This window comes from Chrysemys picta, chromosome 10, assembly GCF_011386835.1.
Source record: "Chrysemys picta bellii isolate R12L10 chromosome 10, ASM1138683v2, whole genome shotgun sequence".
In the NCBI taxonomy this organism is placed as follows: Eukaryota; Metazoa; Chordata; order Testudines; family Emydidae; genus Chrysemys; species Chrysemys picta.
In genome coordinates this window covers 45,024,522-45,041,862 of record NC_088800.1, presented here as the reverse complement: position 1 = coordinate 45,041,862, position 17,341 = coordinate 45,024,522, and the positions used below count along the sequence as shown (strand labels likewise).

The 17,341-nt window shown below is 38.3% G+C and overlaps 1 protein-coding gene across 14 annotated transcripts in view; it reads right to left on the bottom strand.

Annotated features, from left to right (window-relative positions):
* NEO1 (neogenin 1) overlaps positions 1–17,341 on the bottom strand; it is a 564,730-nt gene that overhangs the window by 441,057 nt on the left and 106,332 nt on the right. Inside the window, exon 2 of one of the 14 annotated variants that reach the window (XM_065558590.1) lies at positions 6,158–6,270. The exons of the other annotated variants lie outside the window; for them this stretch is intronic. The gene's annotated coding sequence lies outside the window, so the exon portion shown is untranslated. The remainder of the gene's footprint in view (positions 1–6,157; positions 6,271–17,341) is intronic. 14 annotated transcript variants of the gene reach the window in all.

The window sequence follows — 17,341 nt, the reverse complement described above, 5'->3', positions numbered from 1 at the left end:
GCGCTCAAACCCAGAAGAAATCAAGGTACTTATTGACAGTGTGTTATTGGCTTTTAAAATGAACAGCTCATTGCTTTCTGTTCAATATATTCATGACCATATGGAAAAGTATGTGCACATACCAGCGACATGGAGAAGTAAAAATTATGCTTTTGAATTTATCAACTGCATCGTCCAAAATGCATGAAATAGCATCGGCAATGTTACATACTCTAGCTGTTAAATTCTGCAGATTATAAACTACGTTTGGTGGACTATTACAATTGCAAGAATGTTATGCTGTTTCAATAGTGTCTGCAATCAAAGAGTTTTATAAAAAAACACCAACTTGATCTAATCAAAATGGTGATGTTCACATCTGATGGTGCCTCCGTGATGCTGGGCAAACTCAATGGCATGGCAGCTCAGCTGAAACGTGATTTTCTACACTTAGTACAGCAACACTGCATTGCACACCAGGAAGACTTGGGGATTTACGACGCATGGAAAAAGGTCAATCTGATAAGAGACATCGAAACCTTAATGAGAACTGTCTACACGGTGTTCTGTCGGTCATCCAGGAGAAAATGCAAATTTCAGGAAATAGTGGATGCTTCTGAATGTGAGTCAGCGGCTTTCAGGCCACTCAATGAAGTGCACTGGTTATCTAGGCACTTTGCACTTCAAGCAATTATTCGCAACTATTTTGAGCAAGACAAAGATACTGATCCAGTTTCTAAATACTGCCACAAAAAGCTGAATACCATGGAATACCGAATAACATTAGAAGTTTTGAATGATGTTATGTCGGAGCTGGCTTCACTATCCACGCTGCTCCAGAAATGGGGCCTTACACCTCTTGAAGCATTTCACCCTGCCCGAGGTAAACTGAACAAGATCAGAAGACAGTACCTTGGCGATTCAGTCTTATGGTGTGACAAAGTTAAGGCTCTCATAGATATGAGTTCTCAAGAAAATAATGAAATTGATACCAGTTCCATAATAACTTTCATAAACATCTTGTGTGCACATTTGGCAGACAGGTTTCCAGAGGATGAAGTCCAGGAGTGGTCTGCTGTTGATTGTGCAGCAATAGTTAAGTGTGACTTCATTTTGGAATTCATCAGTTCAAATCCCTATGTTCAAAATACAAAGACTTTCTTGATGAAGAAATTGTTATAGTCAGTCAGTACAATGACTTCAAGTTTGCAGTAGCCGAAAGAATCAAAAGTCAATTGGTTTTAAGTTTCCCAGATATAGTGACATTTGCTCACCAGAACAAAGAGTTTCAGGATCTTGCAAAGTTGACGGATATTGGAGGAACGTTCCTAGCATCAAGTGCAGACTGTGAGCGTAGCTTTAGCTTAATGAACACTCTAAAAAACCAACTACGGAATTGTTTACAAGTGGATCATTTGAACATGCTGATGTGTATTAAGAGTTACCAGCTGGATGGAGGACTGATAGATCTGGACAGAGTTTATATTGAATGAGCAAATGAAAAAGATTGTAGGGAAAAACAGTAAGGTTAGTTTAGCAGTCTTTGACATTTCATCCAATAAGGAAATTAAAATACATTTGTAATAAACATACCTTATTCTTGGCTGATAATCATGTATTGATTTTTTTTTAGGAAAATTTTAAATTTAAAACAAACTCTTGTTTTTCTTTTTTTACTTATGATGTCTCTATCTGAAAACACACATAAATTGACATAATGGCATACTTATTAAATTGTCTTTATAAAATGTTTATCAAAATCTTTTCGGACATGTGTATAGAATGAAAGGTGAAAGTGGACACCAACAGGCAGAAGCCTATGGACTGATAATGATCATAATATGTGCTTGATATATGCCCGTGATTGTCTATAAAAAAAGATCATAAAGCGTAATGCTTAAAACTAACTTCTGCTTCATGAAGAATGGTAAAATTTCTTTTTTCTAAGTATTTTAAAATGACATTTATAAAATAGCATGGTGTAAATTACAAATTAAAACTTTTTAAATGTATAAGCATTTTACTCGCTTGGGCACATTTGCCTCATGGCGCACAAATTTGAACTCTGTTTCAAAAATTTGCACAGAAGAAATTTTTTGCGCACACGGCCTGTCAAAAATTAGAGGGAACATTGGTTGTGGAGGATTCTCTATCACTGAATTTTTATATCAAGATTGGATGTTTTTCTGAAAGATATGCTCTAGGAATTATTTTGGGGGAAGTTCTATGGCCTGTCATACAGAAAATCAGACTAGATCACAATGGTCCCCTCTAGCCTTGAAATCTATGAATGTGCAGTATCAAAAAAACTTTCTTCACCCTCAGTCTGTGGGTTTTAAATATTTTAGTGCATCCAAAATGCTTCAGTCACAGTGGTCTAATAAACCCCAATCTTTCCAAATAAACTGAGAAAAACATCAAGTTCTCAAAATGTGCACATTATACACGTAAACTATAAGATTTAAAGTCAAATCCCTTAATTCTCCCTTCCCTCACCCCCACCAGTGTCTTATTTCTTGTTTGTCTTAAACCTAGATTGCAGACTTCTTAGGGCAGGGATTTCTGCCCTGATTTTCAGAAGAGTTGAATAACCAGAGTAACCACTGATTTCAGTGGAATTTCTGGTTGCTTACCACTTCTGAAAAATTAAGCCATCACTATTATGGCGAGGCAGTTACCTCTCCATAGTTAAGGTTGAGATTTGCTTTCCATCATCAGCCAGGTTATAACCTCTCTGGCCATGACAGATGAAGTGATTTAAAGTTTGAGATATTCACTCAAGAAATAAATGTTAATCATGCTTTGCAACATCTTTCCTCAAACAAATTTTGTTCTAATAAACAAACTTATACTGAGATCTAATACACAGGACAGAGATATTGGCCACAAATTAGCACCATCAGAATGGTACACTGGGCTCTACAGATTGAAAAGGAAGCCAAATGATTAGTGGAGACCTATGCTTCTGTTAATTTAAACAGGAAATATTCTTAACCACCCTGTGTAGACCCTTGATAGCAAAAACTAAAAGAGGACCCAGTGTGCGTTAATGTAGTCCTGTCTGAAATGGGACTACATCAATGTGAACTACATACCTTTTAGTTTCAGCCAGCAGGGTCTACATGGGGCAGTTAGAGCACTCTATAATCTACACTCCTCTAGAGTGCACTTTTGCACTAATAGACAAGCCTAAAGAATTTAAGAAAATTCTATCTATACTAGTATCTGTATTGAGAATCCATTAAACTGGAGCTGCCATGATAAGTTGAATTGTATAAAAAAACTAAAACAAGTTCCATCCTACCTTGACACTGGAATGCTTCCAAATGACAAACTTTTATTGGCTGTGGTTTCTAGATAATAAGTTCCGACACAACAGTAACATACTGTTATGAAATCTAGCAAGTGCTTCTTTACAAGAGCTCTTACTAGATGGGGGAAGTTTTAAATTTCAAATTCACAAAGATTTTAAATCCTGGTAAACCTATGGCATCTGTGGAAGAGTGCAAGGATACTGAAATGAGAACTTTTAGAATATTCCCCTCCTCCCCTGCATCAAGTGATCCTAAAACAATACAATAGGACCTAGCTTTGGGTGGAGCTACTTACATTTTCTGGATGATTCAAGAATTGGTATCACTGATTTTTTTTTTCAGTTAATTACATTTAATTATTTTAAAATAAGCCCACTGATGGATTTGGAGGGGCATGTAAATTATGAATATTGTATCTTGACTGAGTCATTTTGATGTTTACTGTATGAATGCATTGAGTTAATTCAGTAGCAAGGCTGTCAGGAAATTCCTGCACATAGGAAGAAAGGGTGGATCCTGATATACTCTTCTCAACAAACCCTTGAGAGAATGCAAGAGCCATTCACTTAGAAGCCCTGCACAGACAGACAGCACAGCAGACCTTGAGCAAACTGCCCAATGACCACAAGATCCGTTAAGGTATGAAGGCACCAGGCCAGGTTTATTGTTGACAAAGCACAGTAATAGCACCTGGCAGATTTTATGAGGCTACTAAGACATGTACCATCAATGATATCAGGATGTTCTGGTACCACTTAATATCATGACGTGTTTGTGTGAGTACTATGTGCTTAGCACTTTAGGAATGTGTATTTCTGCAATATCAGCCCTGTTCTTGCAGAATCTGTGAACAGGTCGTGCCTCATACCAGGCCTCTGATACAAGAGCTTATGTCTCAGGCTCTCTTCCCACTATAAGCATCACTCTTGTACAGCGTTCAAATTACTGTCTTGAAAAGTTACCTATACCAAGCAACTTCAAACTCTCTCATCTACCTAGCCCTTCCTCCAGATAAAAACGGCATTCCAGAGAAACAAGCACAATTAGACAACTTTAGATTATAAATCCATTTAAGTATCTTATGATGGTGCCTGGCAAATGAGGCAAAATTATGTTCACTCTTTAATCCCTTCCTATAAAACATTCATTAAGAATCATGATTTGTAAATAAAAGACTGGACAGATTACAGAGGCTAGCTTTTGTTACATATGAGTTTAAATACTCTAATTTAAGGTGTCACAACATTTCAATCCTCAACAGTAAATACAGTAAGTCAATTTTAACCAAATGCCAAGGAAGCTTAAAACAATCCTGCCAAATTTGAATTAGTAATACCGCAACAGATTTTCTGATACACACACTGAAAAGTATGTTGTATTTCACAACTGTTGAGATTGCTGTGAGAAAAACAGAGTATAAAACAATCCTTAATTAAGCAAACCCAAACCACTTTTCTTAGGGTGCTTTGGATTTCAATTGTTTAATTAAATAAATGGACTTGACAGTTATATTTGGCTTTATAGAACTTTATTAACTACTCTGAAGAGCAAATAATAGTATAAGATATAAGGCAAAAATAGTATTGGACTACAATTTTGCTAACAAACTAGAAAATTGGTGAATATGTTAATCATATAGGTGTTCAGAATTAAACAAAATCACAATAAAAAAAACCCTACTTATTTTCAACCACTATCCTGGGAAGATGACTCTTTAGATTTTTGACTAAGAGTCCCTCAGAATAGGGCTACAACTGGTTATCAACTTTGTTGTTGCTAACATAACGGACGAAAATAAAATAAAACAATCCAAAGCTAAAAGCATAAGACAGCTTGGTGAATTACTTATTTGCCAATACATCAAGGTCTCCCTCCAAATAGATCCATAGTAGTCAACCCTTTTTAACCTATTTCCTCACAAATAGTAGCCCCAGGAACTGAGTAACACTCCTAACTACCTAACATGAATTCCTACATTTTATGACACCATACAACACTGAGTGCCATTCAAGAGGTCTGCACATTTGGTCTTGTTTTATGTCTATGTACACCTAGAACTTGAAAGTATGAAACCATTAGCTAAGACAGACATGTATACAGTGTTCTGTAAACTTAATTATCAACCGTAACTTGTTCAGCTTCAAAGCTACTTTACAACAATCATGATTAGAACCTGTTAAAAAACAAGGATACATTAACTCTGTGACAATCTTTAAAGCACATCATGTACACTTCCTACTTAATTAGGTACCCACTTTCAGGAAGTAATCAAGTGACTGATTTGGGTCATCACCCAAGAGAAAATTTGTGTTACTTGTCACCAAATCCTTACTCAGCCGTCAGCTCAGTTACTGTTCACAGAAGGAAATAGGTGGAATGGAGGACAGACAACTATAGTCTTTGCCCAATGCGCTAGCAGACGACCCGAATTGCTGGAAAATAGAAACACAGTTAAAGATTCCGATCCAAGACAGGTACTTGAGATCACCAGGAGGGCTCCCAGGTGGCCAGCACAAGACCTCAGTCTTTGGCTTTCGGGAAGCAATGTGCTGAAGGAGACCGGCTGTTTTTCCCCATTTCTGCTAAATGGTCCAACTTGGTTCCTCTTCTTGTTGATGCTGGCACGGACCAATCAGATAGTTGGTTACCCATACTTCTGCTGAAGATCTGAAATGTCCAACCAAAATGTCTACCATTCAATCGGAAAACGAGTCATCCCCTTTGAGTTCTTGCGATTCCAGCCCCTTTGCGCACAACATCTGGTCATACCAGCTTGTGCAAGACAAGTTAGGCCACAACTGCTGGTACAAGCATCCTGGGACATATATTTAACATTGGCTGGTTTACTCCAGTCAGCAACTTACCTCTTTAAATTGCTTTCTGTGGGCTCCTCTATGGTACATTTCCTCACCAACTTTGCATGCTATGCTTGGTCAAGACGCAGTTTCTCCATCAACGTACTGGCTGCTGAAATGTCCTATTTAGAGTTAATATTGTTTATACATAGTCTCTCCACATTTGTTGTTCTTTAAACTTGTTTTAACAGTCCATTATGCAACACAAAGTCATTTCAAGAATGGTTGCTCTCCAGCCAGAAAGAACATCAACATAAATCTATTTTTCTGTTCTTGTTTTAACTACAACGGTGGGACCTTTGTACGCATCAATGAGCTGTGTCTGTGCATTATTGATCAAACAGATACATTTCTGATTATTCCACTCTGTGTTCATGTACCCTTATTGCATACTATTTGGTTTCAGTCCCTTTTATTTACTGCGCAGATGTATTTCAGTCCCTTTTATCTTTCAGCGCAGATGTATTTCACTAACTTGCTAACACAAAAGTGCTAACAAGTTTTCCCAGTTTTTATTGATATCTAAAAAAAAAATTAGAGAGGTCCCACCTAGTAGCAAGCTCTTTATTTAGGCAATCCTATTATAGTGATATGCAGTATAGACATGCCAATGAAGTTCGCTTTTCTGTATTAAAAATTCTCAGTTCACATGTCTAAGAAAAAAATATCCAACCATTAAACAATTTAAAATTGTAATCCAGGAGAGGAGCAAGAGGAATAGTCTAACATTTATGCATCGTGGACAAAGGTCAGCACTTTTCTCTCTTACTCAGTATGATACCTTTGAGAAATAATCTTGATCCTCATGATCCCAAAATTTTGGTAATGTGTTGCCTAAATCCAAGATATTAAAGTTAATGTGGTCATATAGTCAAATACACCACATACAGCTTACTGAATACTATAGTGATTGATGCCCAAAACAGTACAAGTACATTAGCAATCCGTTAAACAGATTATTAATATTTTGGTGCACCAAAATAAGTATTGATTTCAACTACATTAAAATATTTTGATTTGGTACAGAGAAAAATATTTAATGTCAATCTATTTCTTGACACTTTAGAATACTTCGTACATTAGAAGTTAATTCCTTTATCATTCATTTAATTTAAAAGGACTTTACACTATGTTTATATTTTGGTGCATCCAAGCCCTAGTCTACACTTGGGGGGGAGGGAGAGAAATCGATCTAAGATATGCAACTTCAGCTACGAGAATAGCGTAGCTGAAGTTGACGTATCTTAGATCGACTTACCTCGCGGCGCAGGGTCGACTGCTGACGCTCGGCAGTGCTGGAATTCCAGAGTCGACAGCAGAGCGATCGATTTATTGCGTCTACACTAGACGCGATAAATCGATCCCTGACAGATTGATGCTACCCGCTGATCCAGCAGGTAGTGAAGACCTGCCCCAAGTTGTTCTCAATAAATCTATTCTTTGAAAAGGCATCTATTGCAGAAATCCTGAGAAAGGTACATATTGCATCTGGTATTCTTCAGCTTACACACACACACACACACACACACAACATGCACCATTTTACACAATAGTAAGGGGCACCTCTTGGAAGATAGAACACTCCTTGATAAATATTTCATTTCTAACAGAAAAGGGGAATTTGATCTTGTGATATTGTTTAAATAGAAAAAACTTTACACAGTTAAACAAAAACTTAGTGTCCTAGCTACTTCATAATTCCTTACCCACTTTCTAGAGCTAATTTTTCACATTTATAAAAAAACAGCATTACCATTTATTCTCTAATATAGAAAGTAAAAATAGTAGAAATTTTCAGCGAAGTGTATCCTATCTAGTATCTCCTCTTTCGCAAGGGACTATATGCACTGCAGTTCATCTTCAAGTTCTGTACCAGGTCATTTTTTAAAATTCAAATTTAGGTAAGCAAGGGACTGGCATATTTCACATCCTCCAAATACTATTAATGTAGCACATTGTGCCTTCCTGTGAAGGCATCACAACACCGAGTGACATGGGAAAGTTTTACCCTATTTTAACATGACAAATCTGAGAAACAGAGAAGCAAGTCTATGGAAAAATTGTAAATAGAACTACATTGCCACACAATCCTGCACATTAATACTGTAAGAGAGTGAGCGTAACAGCTACTTAGACTGTAAGCACCATGGGACAGAGGCCAACTTTCTTGTATGTATTTGTACACAGTCTAGTCCAATGGGGCCCTAGTCCATGACTAACTGCTACTGAAATACAAATATAACATGATTATGTCTTTGGCTATTGTCAAAGTGGCAGACACATAATAAACTATACTTAAACATTAACCATAAAGCACTGATATTCCAGTAAGATAAAAAGTTATCTTCTGCTTCTCTGATGGCAGACATTACATGATACTTTAAAAACAAAATAATGGATATTCCTTATGTTTAGGTTGGCTTTCCTCCTCTCAATAAAATAGTTTGCATCAACTGCTGCAAATTAGTAAGGCTGAAACATCTGCACCCGGTAATGTACTTCTAATATGGTTAATCTCTTAAGCATTTTGCATACCTAATAAAATAAATGAAAGGTGCTTCTTTAAAACAAGGCTCTAAATGGTAATCCATATTTAAGAGCTCTGCCCCAACTCCATTGTCTTTAACATTTCTATTATAGAGCACTTTAAGATCTACTCATGAAAAGACCCTAAATAACTGCGAGGGAGTATTATTATAGTATCTAGAGACCCCAACAGAGATTGAGGCCTCATTGTGAAGACACCGTACACATAATCCCTACTTCACAGAGGGTAGTTTAAAAATAAGTGACAAAGGGTGGGAGAAAGGAAGTAATGTCAGGCCTGAAATGGAGATGAACGTTGTCATGCATTTTGTATGACATGCACAGACGCCAACTCTGTGGGTGCGCCAAAAAAAACCCAGCACCCACGGGCAGCCCCATGGATCAGTATCTCCCCTCCCTTCCCCAAGTGCCTACTACCCGCCAGCAGCCATGCCAATCACCTCCCGCACCTTCCGTCCCCCGCGATCAGCTGTTCAGCAGCCTGCAGGAGGCTCTGTGGCAGAGAGGGAGGAGTGGGAGCAGGAAGAGGTGGGGCAGGAATAGGAGCTTGGGGGAAGGGGTGGAGTGGGGCAGGGCCTGGGGCGGAGCAGGGGCAGGAAGAAACATGTATTTGACAGGTCTGTCGTGCCCACCCATCTCTCAAGGAAAGTACTGAGAGTGAAAACATAACCCACTACACAATAGCTATAGTCTAAGGGAATGTGCACTGGGCTGCAATCCGGAAAACCACAAGTTCTCATCCCAACTCTTCTAATAATAGAATATTAGGGTTGGAAGAGACTTCAGGAGGTCATCTAGTCCAATCCCCTGCTCAAAGCAGGACCAACACCAACTAAATCATCCCAGCCAAGGCTTTGTCAAGCCAGGCCTTAAAAACCTCTAAGGATGGAGATTCCACCACCTCCCTAGGTAACCCATTCCAGGGCTTCACCACCCTCCTAGTGAAATAGCGTTTCCTAATATCCAACCTAGACCTCCCCCACTGCAACTTGAGACCATTGCTCCTTGTTCTGTCATCTACCACCACTGAGAACAGCCGAGCTCCATCCTCTTTGGAACCACCCTTCAGGTAGTTGAAGGCTACTATCAAATCCCCCCTCACTCTAATCTTCTGCAGACTAAATAACCCCAGTTCCCTCAGCCTCTCCTCATAAGTCATGTGTCCCAGACCCCTAATGATATTTTTTGCCCTCCACTTGACACTCTCCAATTTGTCCACATCCCTTCTGTAGTGGGGGGACCAAAAACTGGACGGAATACTCCAGGTCTGGCCTCAGTGCTGAATAGAGGGGAATAATCACTTCCCTAGATCTGCTGGCAATGCTCCTACTAATACAGCCCAATGTGCCATTGGCCTTCTTGACAACAAGGGCACACTGCTGACTCATATCCAGCTTCTCGTCCACTGTAATCCCCTACTGTTAACATTTTGGTGCACTCCAATCTTTGCTAACCAAAGCCTCATAACCCTTATCTTATGGGAGATAATTTGAAAAATGAGTAAAAGAGTTAAGATTGCACAAAGACACTTCAGAAAAAAATGGGAATAAATACCCAGTCTAATATGAAAACCAAAGTCTCATTCACTTGGAATATTTTTTTTTTTATGAAAGGCAGTGTGGCAAGTTTATGTGCTTCACTATGCTGTCTCTAACCACTAGACTATAGTGTGCTCCTATAGCACAGGCTAGAACTCAAGAACCCTGACCAACATTGAAGTGCTGTCTCAGTCAGCTGCCAAAAGAAATTTGATGAGGTTCAACAAGGACAAGTGCAGAGTCCTGCACTTAGGACGGAAGAATCCCATGCACCGCTACAGGCTGGGGACCAACTGGCTACGCAGCAGTTCTGCAGAAAAAGACCTGGGGATTACAGTGGATGAGAAGCTGGATATGAATCAGCAGTGTGCCCTTGTTGCCAAGAAGGCTAACAGCATATTGGGCTGCACTAGTAGGAGTATTGCCAGCAGATCAAGGGAAGTGATTATTCCCCTCTATTTGGCACTGGTGAGGCCAGACCTGGAGTGTTGCATCCAGTTTTGGGTCCCCCACTACAGAAAGGATGTGGACAAGTTGGAGAGAGTGCAATGGAGGGCAACGACAATCATCAGGGGGCTGGGGCACATGACTTACGAGGAGAGGCTGAGGGAATTGGGCTTGTTTAGTGTGCAGAAGAGAAGGGGGGGGGGGGGGTTGATAGCAGCCTTCAACTACCTGAAGGTGGGTTCCAAAGAGGATGGAACTAGGCTGTTCTCAGTGGTGGCAGATGACAGAACAAGGAGCAATGGCCTCTAGTTGCAGTGGGGCAGGTCTAGGTTGGATATTAGGAAACATTATTTCACTAGGAGGGTGGTGAAGCAATGGAATGGGTTACCTAGAGAGATGGTGGACTCTCCATTCTTAGACATTTTTAAGGCCCGGCTTGACAAAGCCCTTGCTAGGATGATTTAGTTGGTGTTGGTCCTGCTTTGAGCAGGGGGTTGGACTAGCTGACCTCCTGAGGTCTCTTCCAACCCTAATCTTCCAAGATTCTATAACTGGAAAATGTGTGTTATATCTCCCTCTACAGGCTAGTCAGAGCATAATGTGGAGAAGAAAGTGGTACAGTTATTACCTCTATATAAGACATTGGTGAGACTATATTGAATAGTGCATCCAGTTCTGGTGTCCATGCTTTCAAATGGAAGTCTGAAAAATTGGAGAAGGTTCAAAAAGAAGCTACAAAAATGATATGTGGTCTGGCCAACATACCTAACAAGAAGCCACTTAAAGGAGCCCACTGCATTTATTTTATCAAAGAAAACGTTACAAAGCCACTAGACAGCAGTCTATAATTACTTACATAGAAAAAAAAAGAATACTAGAAGGTTTTTCTGCCTCTTACAATGCTTGTCTGCTAGTTTAACATCAAAGTTCACACTGGAAATACGTTTTGGGTTTTTTTTTTAAACAACTATAGTAATGAATTACTGAAGATATGGTAAGTTAGCCATCATTTGACATCTTTAAATGAAGTTTGGATGTCTAAGGTTAGGTCTTCACTGCAGTGTTAATCCAGGCTCTTACCCAAGTGTTAGCCTATACCCTCCAACTATCCACACAGCAAACCATCTGACCTAGGTTTAGTGGTGCTTTAAATTAGTCTGGGATATGGGTTAGCGCTTTGGTGCTGCTTTCACTCAGGCTAGTACCCAGCACTCTTTGGCAGTGAGGTCACAGGTAAAAATCATTCCGGTGATGATGGGCCTCCAATGTCACTACTCACAATCTCTCAACTGCTCTGCACACCACCCCCATACCGAAGGACAGGAAATTACTGCCGCAGTTGACAGGGAAAGAATTCTAAAGTGTGTCAGCACAAAGAACCAAGGGATATGGCCCAGACACACAGATTAGCACAGAAACAATGAGGGTACAGTAATATGGGTATGGTTTTGCTGTAGGAAGGCTCACACCCAAGCTCAACTAACTCTGGTACCAATCACGCAGATTAACTGTGCAGGGAAGACCTATCCTAAAATATATGATCTAGTTCAGCCACAAGTTGTTGGACTAGATGTAAGAATTTCCTGTGTTATGCAGAAATCTACGGCCTAGATTATGCAGATCAGACTAGACAGTTATAACAGGCCCTTCTAACCTTAATTTGTGAATCTACAAATAATCTACCGGACATTTTATAAAAGTATTTCTCATATTTTGCCAATTAAACCCATAATCTCTCAAGTCAAGGTGTGCCACATCCATAGATTCTAGAACAGTAATAGGAGAAAAATTAATAAAAATAATAAATAAAATAATAATGGAGATCCAGATCTAGGAGATAGGGTAAGGGACCCTATCCCAGTGGTTTGAGCATTGGCCTGCTAAACCCAGGGTCATGAGTTCAATCCTTGAGGGGGCCACTTAGGGATCTGGGGCAAAATCAGTACTTGGTCCTGCTAGAGAAGGTAGGGGGCTGGACTTGGACAAATTAATGTCCAACTTTAATTAAAAAAATTGTACCAGCAATTATCAATTCAAATTTTTAACTATTCATTAACAGTTACTAGCTACAAAGAGATTACAAATATGGTAAAATATCAGTAATTCAAGTTTTCATTAACAGGTAGAAAAAACAAACTGAGGAGAGAAGACAAATGTGTTTCTTTATAGATATGATTTGGGAGCAATATGGTGGTGCATATTCACTCAGGCAGGAATCCTATAGTTAGGGTAACTTCTTTTAACAGTTTCAGAGTTTGTAGGCTATACAACGCCAAGAACGGGGATCTATGGAAGCAATTTCATGGAGGGAAAAGAGGGTATCAGAGGAAATATGCAAGATTCTGCTGCCATGATTTTTTAAATATGATTCATTTCCCAGAGTTCTCTACTCTTTGGTTAATACAAGAACACCGTCGATCAAACACTGCCATCTGAAATTACATGTACTTTTCTGTTCTAAATTTTCATAGCTGTCAATATATTTTTCTCTAATATTTGCATTGCCCCTGTTCTACTGTATAGGGGGGAGGGATAGCTCAGTGGTTTGAGCATTGGCTTGCTAAACCCAGGGTTGTCAGTTGAATCCTTGAGGGGGCCATTTAGGGATCTGGGGCAAAAATCTGTCTGGGGATTGGTCCTGCTTTGAGCAGGAGGTTGGACTAGATGACCTCCTGAGGTCCCTTCCAACCATGATATTCTATGATTCTATGAAAAACCAAGATGTGTGTATATGTATATATATTTCTTGTCTTTTAGCTTCTTTTCTATGTTTTTTCTAAAGGATCAGAGGAAACTGCATATTGCTCCCAAGGCAAAGAAATAAACTAACATAATACTGTCAAATCACAGCAGCCATATTTTAGCTCCATCAGTCATGAAATATTGATACTGTTTTCCTTTATATAATTTAAACACCATAAAATGACAATGAAAACAATTAAAAATAAAGTAAAAATATAGGGATACTTATTGAGATATCTAGATGTACTAACCAGCAACCAGTGTTGACCTATGCTTCCACTAGGGCTATCAATTAAATCGCAGTTAACTCACGCGATTAACTCAAAAAAATTAACTGCAATTAATCGCACTGTTAAACAATAGAATACCAATTGAAATTAAATATTTTCAGTTTTTCTACATTTTCAAATATATTGATTTCTATTACAACACAGAATACAAAGTGTACAGTGCTCACTATTATTTGTTTACAAATATTTGCCCAGTAAAAATGATAAACAAAAGAAATAGTATTTTTCAATTCACCTCATACAAGTATTGTAGTACAATTTATCGTGAAAGTGTAATTTACAAATGTAGATTTTTTTGTTACATAGCTGCACTCAAAAACAAAACAATGTAAAACTTTAGAGCCTACAAGTCCACTCAGTCCTACTTCAGCCAATCGCTCAGACAAACAAGTTTGGTTACATTTGCAGGAGATAATACTGCCCGCTTCTTATTTACAATGTCACCTGAAAGTGAGAACAGGCGTTCGCATGGTGCTGTTGTAACTGGCATTGCAAGATATTTACGTGCCAGATGCCACACCTTGTCCCTCTCAAATTTTGGATGGCACTTCATATTCTTAAACCTTGGGTTGAGTGCTGTAGCAATTTTTAGAAATCTCACATTGATACCTTCTTTGCATTTTGTCAAATCTGCAGCGAGTGTTCATAAATCAAACAACATGTGCTGGGTCATCATCCAAGACTGCTATAACATGAACTATATGGCAGAATGCGGGTAAAACAGCAGAGGACATACAATTCTCCCCCAAATCAGTCACAAATTTAATTAACGCACAATTTTTTTAATGAACAACATCGGCATGGAAGAATGTCCTGTGGAATGGTGGCTGAAACATGACTGGGCATACGAATGTTTAGCATATCTGGCACGTAAATACCTTGCAATGCTGTTCTACCAAAGTGCCATGCGAACGCCTGTTCTCACTTTCAGGTGACATTTGTAAATAAGAAGCAGGTTGCACTATCTCCCATAAATGTAAACAAATTTGTTTGTTTTAGCGGTTGTCTGAACAAGAAGTAGGACTGAGTGGACTTGTAGGCTCTAAAGTTTTACACTGTTTTGTTTCTGAGTGCAGTTTTTTTTGGTACATAACTTGACATTTGTAAGTTCAACTTTCATGATAAAGAGATTGCACTACAGACTTGTATTAGGTGAATTGAAAATACCGTTTATTTTTTTACAGTGCAAATATTTGTAATCAAAAATAAATATAAAGTGAGCACTGTACACTTTGTGTTCTGTGTTGTAATTGAAATCATATCTTTGAAAATGTAGAAAACATCCCAAAAATATTTAAATAAATGATATTTTATTATTGTTTAATCACACAATTAATCGCGATTAATTTTTTTTAATCGCTTGACAGACCTAGTTTCCGCTAATCCCGCCATAAATATAGTAGGAATCCTACATGCTTCTCACCAGGTGTACTAACAAAAGGAAAACTATCTTAGAACATCCCTTTCACCTTTCCAAAGCAGTGACTTGAACATGAATGCTCCTTTCTGTGAATGCCACATAACGTTTTCACACTTACCGTGTGAATCTCATTATTTCAAAGGCTGAAACAAATTGTTCATGAAAATAAAGCTAGACACTTTCATGGGTTTAATTCAAAATCTGCACAATCCAGGGAACAAGCCCAGTGAAAAAGAAATAATTCAGAAACTTGCCTTAGTTCACTTTTTATGCTAGGACAACATAAGAAAAGCCATCTACAGTTGTATGTCTTGTGTTTTTAAATGGTTTAAACAAAACTAAAGGTATGTTTCTGACTTCTAGATAACTGCTAAAGGATAGAAAGAATGTAGTAATTTTCACATACTGTTCAAACTACAAAGAGAAAGCATTCTTGAAAATAACATGACACTAAAGTGATAAAAGTAATCAACACCAAGGACTTTGGGTTGTCCCTCTCCCCCCTTGATCAAAGAGTCACATTTTAAATTCAAAACTAACTTTTTTGAGCTATCGCACCATTAATTTACCTCAAAATATTGCAAATTATATCTTCTAGAAAGAATACCACCACACTTTAGTTGCTCTTTTAAAAGCTACATTTTAATTGATAAAAAAATTCACAGACACACCTTAAACCATTATTCAAAATATTAAACAGTAAAATAATGCAATCTTATTTTTTCATTGCTTCTTAGACCACTAGTTACAAATGTAAACCAATCTAAGGAAATTAATATGTTACTCAGTATGCAGGTTTAGCTCTACCAATTTTGCTCAACTTCAGCCATGGAAAAGAACTTCTAAATGAAGCCGCATTAATTCCTAAACACAGAAAATGAACAGCAAATGAATTATTTATTGAAGGTTTTTGCTTCATGTCAGCAGCTTTGCTGGAGGAAGTGATATTTATGAAGTCCCTTAGGACACTGAGAAGTTAAAGATGGGCAAAAGGAATAGCACACTAACATCAGGACTTTCACAGAATGATGCTTACTGTATCTAGGTTATTTCCTACCATGGATGAGGTACACAAACTATGAAGAAATTCAGATTTTAGGAGTCCAACAGTAGCATCAGTGACTTTATATCAAGAATCTGGATTACGGATTTATAACTTCAACTACTTATTAGATCACTGGTGGGGAGGATTATTATAATATTTAATGCGAAGCCATTATTCTATTTGTATGAATAACTAAAGAAAACTGCATCTGGATCTAGTTATCTATCAAACCTGCCAGTGTAGCTGCAAATGCCAACCCAGAATACTATTTTTAATATCCAATGCACATTCTTCTAGATTTACACTGTACAGAGTCTCCTCGGATCCCACTTACGACACTTTTCAATTGACTGCCCGTTTTGCCCTTACGATGCTCAATTTGCAAAAAGTTCACTTGAAATCACGTCTTGGTTGCATTATACTGGTATGGAGCTGGAAGGGGTCACTTCTGATTCGCTTCAAGGTAGCAGAGTAGCTTGTTGCTGGGTAAAGTTGCCACTTGTTTTTATTGGCTCACGGCCCCGCACTCTGCCAATCAGAAAGCTTAAACAGCGATTGGCGGAGACGCAGCATATATGCCCCTCTCCTTGGCTTTCTGAGCCTATTTTGCTGGCATTCTGAGCAGAATATGTGAGTTAATATATTTATTTGAATGCTGTTTACAAAATACAGCATAAAGTAAATACATTGATGTTGCAACATTAGTCATCTATAATTCATTTAGTACAAAAATCTGGGTTATCATGGTGACAATAGTGTATCAAGCCTTGGTTCAAGAATCAATCCCCCCTTCATACCATTGATTCCTATGGGAAAAGTGGTTTAGATTTACAACTCAATTCTGAGGAACAAATTGTGTCGCAAGTCCGAGGACTCCCTGTACTGTACTTCTACAAGGATTTAGATAAAAGGAGTAATTTTATCAATTATGGTCTTAAATCAGTTTATAAAAGCAACAAGTCCTCTTCCATAAGCTCTCCCAACTAAAAAAAAAACTAAATAAAAACAACCCTCAAATACTGGCATCAGTAAAACTACTATACTGCAATACACACAGATATGCTTACTCTATTGCACATAACAGTCTTTGTAAAGCAACTCCTTTTTACTAGGCTTGAACATTAGCGAAGAAATATACAGCTTTCTGTGAGAGAGTTCCGTTGC